This window comes from Otolemur garnettii, unplaced genomic scaffold, assembly GCF_000181295.1.
Source record: "Otolemur garnettii isolate 467f Iridium unplaced genomic scaffold, OtoGar3 scaffold00156, whole genome shotgun sequence".
In the NCBI taxonomy this organism is placed as follows: domain Eukaryota; kingdom Metazoa; phylum Chordata; class Mammalia; order Primates; family Galagidae; genus Otolemur; species Otolemur garnettii.
In genome coordinates this window covers 3,655,427-3,661,314 of record NW_003852551.1, presented here as the reverse complement: position 1 = coordinate 3,661,314, position 5,888 = coordinate 3,655,427, and the positions used below count along the sequence as shown (strand labels likewise).

At 50.8% G+C, this 5,888-nt stretch overlaps 1 protein-coding gene across 2 annotated transcripts in view; it reads left to right on the top strand.

Annotated features, from left to right (window-relative positions):
• The window catches only part of AHDC1 (AT-hook DNA binding motif containing 1), a 24,426-nt gene that overhangs the window by 11,866 nt on the left and 6,672 nt on the right, over window positions 1-5,888 (top strand). The gene's annotated exons all lie outside the window — the stretch shown is intronic.

Genomic DNA, 5,888 nt, shown 5'->3' with positions numbered 1-5,888 from the left:
AGCTCACAGCAACCTCCAACTCCTGGGCTCAAGCCAGTCTCTTGCCTCCACCTCCCAAGTTGCTGGGACCACAGGCACCGGCCACAACTCCTGGCTATTCTTTTTCGGTTGCAACCATCATTGTTGTTTGGCGGGCCTGGGCTGGATTCGAACCTGCCACCTTAGGTGTACGTGGCTGGCGCCTTAGCCACTTGAGCCACAGGCGCCAAGCCGATGGTAGGTCTTGGGCATTGAGAGAATTTCCCAAGAAGGGTGGGTATTTGCATCACCCTATGTGAGACAGGTGAGGGGGAAGCAGGGTGGACAGTCATCTACCCAAGTCTGTCCCCAGAACTAGCCATCCACACTGGCACCCTGGGAGCCTCATTGATTCCAAGATGCCACCTGGCAAGGGCCAGGCAAGGACTAGCCAATATGGCTTGGTCACATACTTTGCAAGGGCCTTACAGAATGGCCCAAAGTGTCCTCTTTTGCTCTCCCTGGGTTCAGCCTGGGGTAGGTTCAATGTGGTAAGGAGTATGTGGGATTGGGATCCTATTATCCCTGGGAACTTGCAGCCAGAGCGTCACATACTTTGCAAGGGCCTTACAGAATGGCCCAAAGTGTCCTCTTTTGCTCTCCCTGATCTTCGGCCTGGTGTAGGTTTAATGTGGTGAGGAGTATGTGGGATTGGGATCCTATTGTCCCTGGGAACTTGCAGCCAGAGGGTCTCTCCCCAGGCAGGATGTTTTGACCCTAGAAGAGCCAGTCCCTTTCTTTTCTGATGCCAGATGCTTTTCCCAGAGTTTAGTTAAATATGGTTATTTAGATTCTGTTTTTGTCAGAAGTTGTGACCTCATTTGTTAGAGTTAGTTTTCAAATTCTCAAGATTTAATGTTTTTTAAAAGGGACAATAAAAGAAAATACCCCCAGAGTGGTAAAAGGGAACAGGATTAAAGGAATCATCTTGAAGTACAATCTGCTTCAGAAATACAATCACAAGTGGCCTCACTTTTCTTTTCTTTCTTTTTTTTTTGAGACTCTCACTTTGTCACCCTTGGTAGATTGCCTTGGCATCACAGCTCACAGCAACCTCAAACTTTGGGCTCAAGCGATTCTCTTGCCTCAGCCTCCCAAGTAGCTGGGGCTACAGGCACCCACCACAATACCTGGTTGTTTTTAGAGACGACATCTCACTCTGCCTCAGGCTGGTCTCGAACCTGTAAGCTCAGGCATTCCACCTGCCTCAGCCTCCCAGAGCACTAGGATTACAGGCATGAGCCACCTCAGCTGGCCTACAACTGGCCCCACTTGTGGACAACAGATCTGTCATAAAATTGGCTCCCATACAATAGTTGGTGGTAGGTTGAGCTAGGGGCATGTCCAAGCCCCTCACCCTTCACCTCTGCTGCCAAAGCCTCCAGGGAGTTTTTCTTCCTGGAGAAGGACCAGTAGGGGCTCATGGAAAGCCCCAGAGCTGCTCTGTGGAGGCCACTCAAGGCTAGGGTGACTCAGGGTGCTGAAGTCACGTCAGTGGAAACTTATGACTCCCTCTCTAGACCCCTGGTGCCTGAGGGTGGTAAAGGGCAGCAGGTAGGAATCAGGAAGACTGGGGGAGGACCATTCCCTGATTGACCATCAACTTGCTACATGCCCTTGACTAAGCTTTTGCCCCTCCCTGGGCCTCTATTTCCCCATCTGTTCAAGGAAATTGACTTTGATAATCCCCTAGGCTTTTGCAACCCTGCATGGCATAGACAATGGACCAAACTTTTTTTTTTTTTTTTGGCAGCATATTTTCCTTCCTAATGAAGCCAGGCCAAGATTAAAATGGCCTTCCATTCCCCATGCCTCTCACTGCAAGCAGAGCCGCAGCTCTGACACAGGCCAGGGAGAAGCTGCTTAGGGTTTAAAATGTCAAACTCTTGATCCTTCTCAGTGGAGGGGAGATGTCTCCTGGATAATCCAGAAATGTGAAATAATCCAAAAAATCGTTCCTCCCAAGCTCTGGGTGGGAATATGGACGGGTGTGGGGGCTGGGTGTTTGGGCAGGTCACAGCTCAGTGAAATACATAATGGAACCACCCAGTGAGGCCTGAACACAGGAGGAACTGGGATGCCATCCAGCCCCACATTCTGGCCCTGCTCCCCACTCAGGGCTGGGAGTTAACAGCACTGTCCTCAAACCAGTGCATTCAGTTGTTCAAGAGACATCTGTCCACCACCTCCTGTAGGCCAGGAATTGGGGGCACCATAGTGAACACCATAAATGAGGTGCTGGTCCTCAGGGGGCTTTCAGTTTCAAGGCAAAGACAGTAAACAGAATGACAAAGCATTTGATAATTACAGCAATAAGAAAAAAAGCAGGAGCCAGTAAAAGCCAAGGCTGACCAAACCCAGAGCCAAGGCGGACCAAACCCTAAAGCTGATGCATGAGGGATGAGGGGGTTAGAGAGCCAGGTGGGCAGTGGGAAGAGCACCTTGGGCAGAGGGAACAGCAGTATGTAAAGCTGTGAGCCAGGCAGGGGCTGAGTTTTGAGGAACTGATGGGAGCGTGGTACAGCCAAGTGAGGGGCAAGGCAGGCTGGGCCAGGTCGTGCAGGCATTGGAAGGAGTTTGAACTTTATTCCCAGATAAACAGGAAGCCACTGAAGGGTTCTCAGCTGGGATGCCATGGGTCACTGTGTAGCAAGGCAAGCTCTGAAGTGGGGAGGCTAGCTGCAATCATCCAGACAAGCAATGATAGTGGTCTAGACAACCTCATGTCTCTAAGATGGCACACAGACTCCCTCATCTAGGGCGACCCTCCAGTGCCAGGGAATGATCAGAATCATTGTGGGGGTAAGAATGAGTTGGGGATATAAGGAAGAAGTATTAATAGAGGTAGTCACATTGTCAACAGAGGGCTTGAGCAGGGAGGACAATGACACACTAGTTCACCAACAGGCAGCGAGCAGATTTGATGCTGGGCTGGGCACTGGAGAAATGGGAATTCAGCTCAGCCTCCCTGCCCATCCAACGCCAGGCACTGGGAGGCAAAGCAGCCATGGCCCATATCCTCAAAGTCAGCATTCACCCCCAGAGGGTAATACAAGTAAACAAAGAACCTGAACCTAGTATGAAGGACCTAGTATAAAGTGGCAAGTGCCCGGAGGCTGTGAGAAACAAAGATTGTGCACCAGGCAGCTAGGTGTTGTGGTCAGAAGTCATCCTTTTGTTCCCTTGGTGAGAAAAGGGACACATATCTATCCCTGAGCCCTTTGTGTGACACCACCTCACTGACACTTCAGCCTGTGAGGTGGACATGTCTCCCACCTTCATCAGAGAGTTGGAAAAGAGGGTGCAGCTATGAACCTTACCCAGGTCATCTATAGTTAGTAAGTAGGGGGGGTCGGGATTGGACCCGTCCAGAGCCTGAGTGCTCTGCCACACGCCTGTCTCTCTCCACTCCATGCTCCTGAATCCCCATCTGCAAAATGACGGGTTGGATTGAATAATCCCTACAACTCCTTCTGGGTCTGACATTTTAAATGGATTTGGAGGTTCTGAGGAAGAAGCTGCACTGGAGCTCGACCTTGAAGAATAGGCAAGATTTGGACACACAGAGCCTGGGGGATGGGCATTCCAGGCACAGGGAGCTGTGGGCAAAGGCAGGTCACATCCCCATGTGAATTAGAAGATGAAAGCTCAGAGGAGGCAGTGAGAAGTGTGGGACGACTTCTGAAAAGAAAAGAACTCATCAAGAAAGGGGAGGTTGGCTCTGCACCCATAGCTGAGTGGTTAGGGAGCCAGCCACATACACTGGGCCCAGTGTCTTATTCCACAGAAATAAAAAAAAATAGCCAGGAGTTGTGGTGGGCGCCTGTAGTCCTAGCTACTTGGGAGGCTGAGGCAAGAGAATCGCCTAAGCCCAGGAGCTGGAGGTTGCAGTGAGCTGTGATGCCACTGCACTCTACTGAGGGCAACATGGTGAGACTCTGTCTCAAAAAAAAAAAGGAAAGAAAAAGAAAGGGGAGGTTAGCTGGGCACTGTGGCTCTTGCCTGTAATCCTAGCACTCTGGGAGGCTGAGGCAGGTAGATTGCTTGTGCTCAGGAGTTCAAGACCAGCCTGAGCAGGAGTGAGACCCCATCTCTACTAAACGACAGAAAAACTACCTAGGTGTTGGGGTAGGTGGCTGTAGTCCCAGCTACTTGGGAGGCTGGGACAGGAGGATGGTTTAAGCCCAAGAGTTTGAGGTTTCTGTAAGCTATGATGATGCCGTGGCACTTTACCCAGGGTGACAGAGTGAGATTCTGTCTCCAAAAAAGGGGAGGAGTAGGCCTTATACCCAGGCAAACACCTTCTCTGGTCTTCTAGATGGAAAGTTAAGCTAGACAGACTGGCTCCATATTGGGCCCCATGGGCTAAAGATCAGCCCTACCAGATCCTTGGAGGTGGTGGAGTCCTCCAAGGTGTTCAGGAATCTTGAGTCCCTGTCCTCTCCTTAATCCTTTTAGGCCTGACCTGAGGCCAACAGAAATGTCACAGGTCCTGTAAGGTTACACCAGCTGGGGCCTAACCAGAGCAGGAAGCAATTTCCAAGGCCACCATCCAGCCGGGGTCAGCAGGCATGCCCGGGGCCTGGGCCAGCTCCCGGCTGCTCTGGGCTTTGTCTCTTAAAGTCTCAAAACCTCAAGAGGTCACTTGATATTGCCTTTGGCTCTGAGTAAGAGGCTTCACATTAAGGCTCAGCCGGTCCTTCCCTGCCTCTTCTGGGTGCACATTCTTTCCTACTCTCTGAGGCCATCCTCCCTCCAGACCTATCTCTTACCTCTCCTGCAGCCATGTTCAGGCCAGGCCCTCGTTCTAGCCCTCGTTCTGGCTCTCGTTTTCTGTAAATCTCTCCATGAACGTGCCCTTACTCTCCTCTCCCATCTCTCCACATCCCAGAGCAGGGCTCTGGAACTGGCTAGCAGCCTGCCTGTGGATGCACATAGGCCCACAACCTGGTTCCATCCCTTAGCAGCTTAGTGACCTGTGAGTCATGTCACCTGATGAGTCACATCACCTCTCTGCATCTCTCATGAGAATTAAATGAGATTATGCATGAAGCCCTTAGTCCGGTCTCTGACACACAGTAAGCACGTAATCAGTGGTTGGTGATGGGTGGATAAATACCTCCCCACAGACTGAATTCTAGGGCCTCTAACCCAATCTCTGTGTCACACACTTCTGACCTTTGCTCTCGTACTTTCATTCAGGACCAGGTAGCCACCAGCCCTCCCTCACCTGCTTCCCTCCTAGGAAGAACCATGTATTCTACTGTGGGTTCGGGCCTTGGAAAGAGGCTTTATAATTCTACCTAGTTCTTTGCCAGAGACAAGATAAGTCATATGCCCATTCCAAGAGACCAGAAGCCTCATGGACAACCAGACCAAGACTCAAAAATGACCTGGGTTAGCTAGGATCTCTGTCCACACAGTCATCCATATCAATTCTCTTCCCCCATTACAAATAATCAGAAAAATATTTTCTCGTGACCAATATGTTGTGATTTTTCTCCTGGTGTATCTGCTATCTTTGTCGACATAACCTTTGCTGCCATAGTGCCCTGTATTTGTTTCACAGAAAGCAAGCTAATTCTGTGTTCAACAGAATTAGGGATGAACTAGGGATCTGCTCAGGCCAGGCATTACATCCAGCACTGAGGGTACCCCTCACTAAGACAGGCACTGCCCTGCACTCTTGGGGCTTATCGCCTTTACACAGGTGTTGGTTAGAAACCTCCAGGTGGGGCTCGGCGCCTGTAGCTCAACCGGCTAAGGCACCAGCCACGTACACCTAAGGTGGCTGGTTCGAATCCAGCCCGGACCCACCAAACAACAATGACGGCTGCAACCAAAAAAATAGCCAGGCGTTGTGGTGGGCG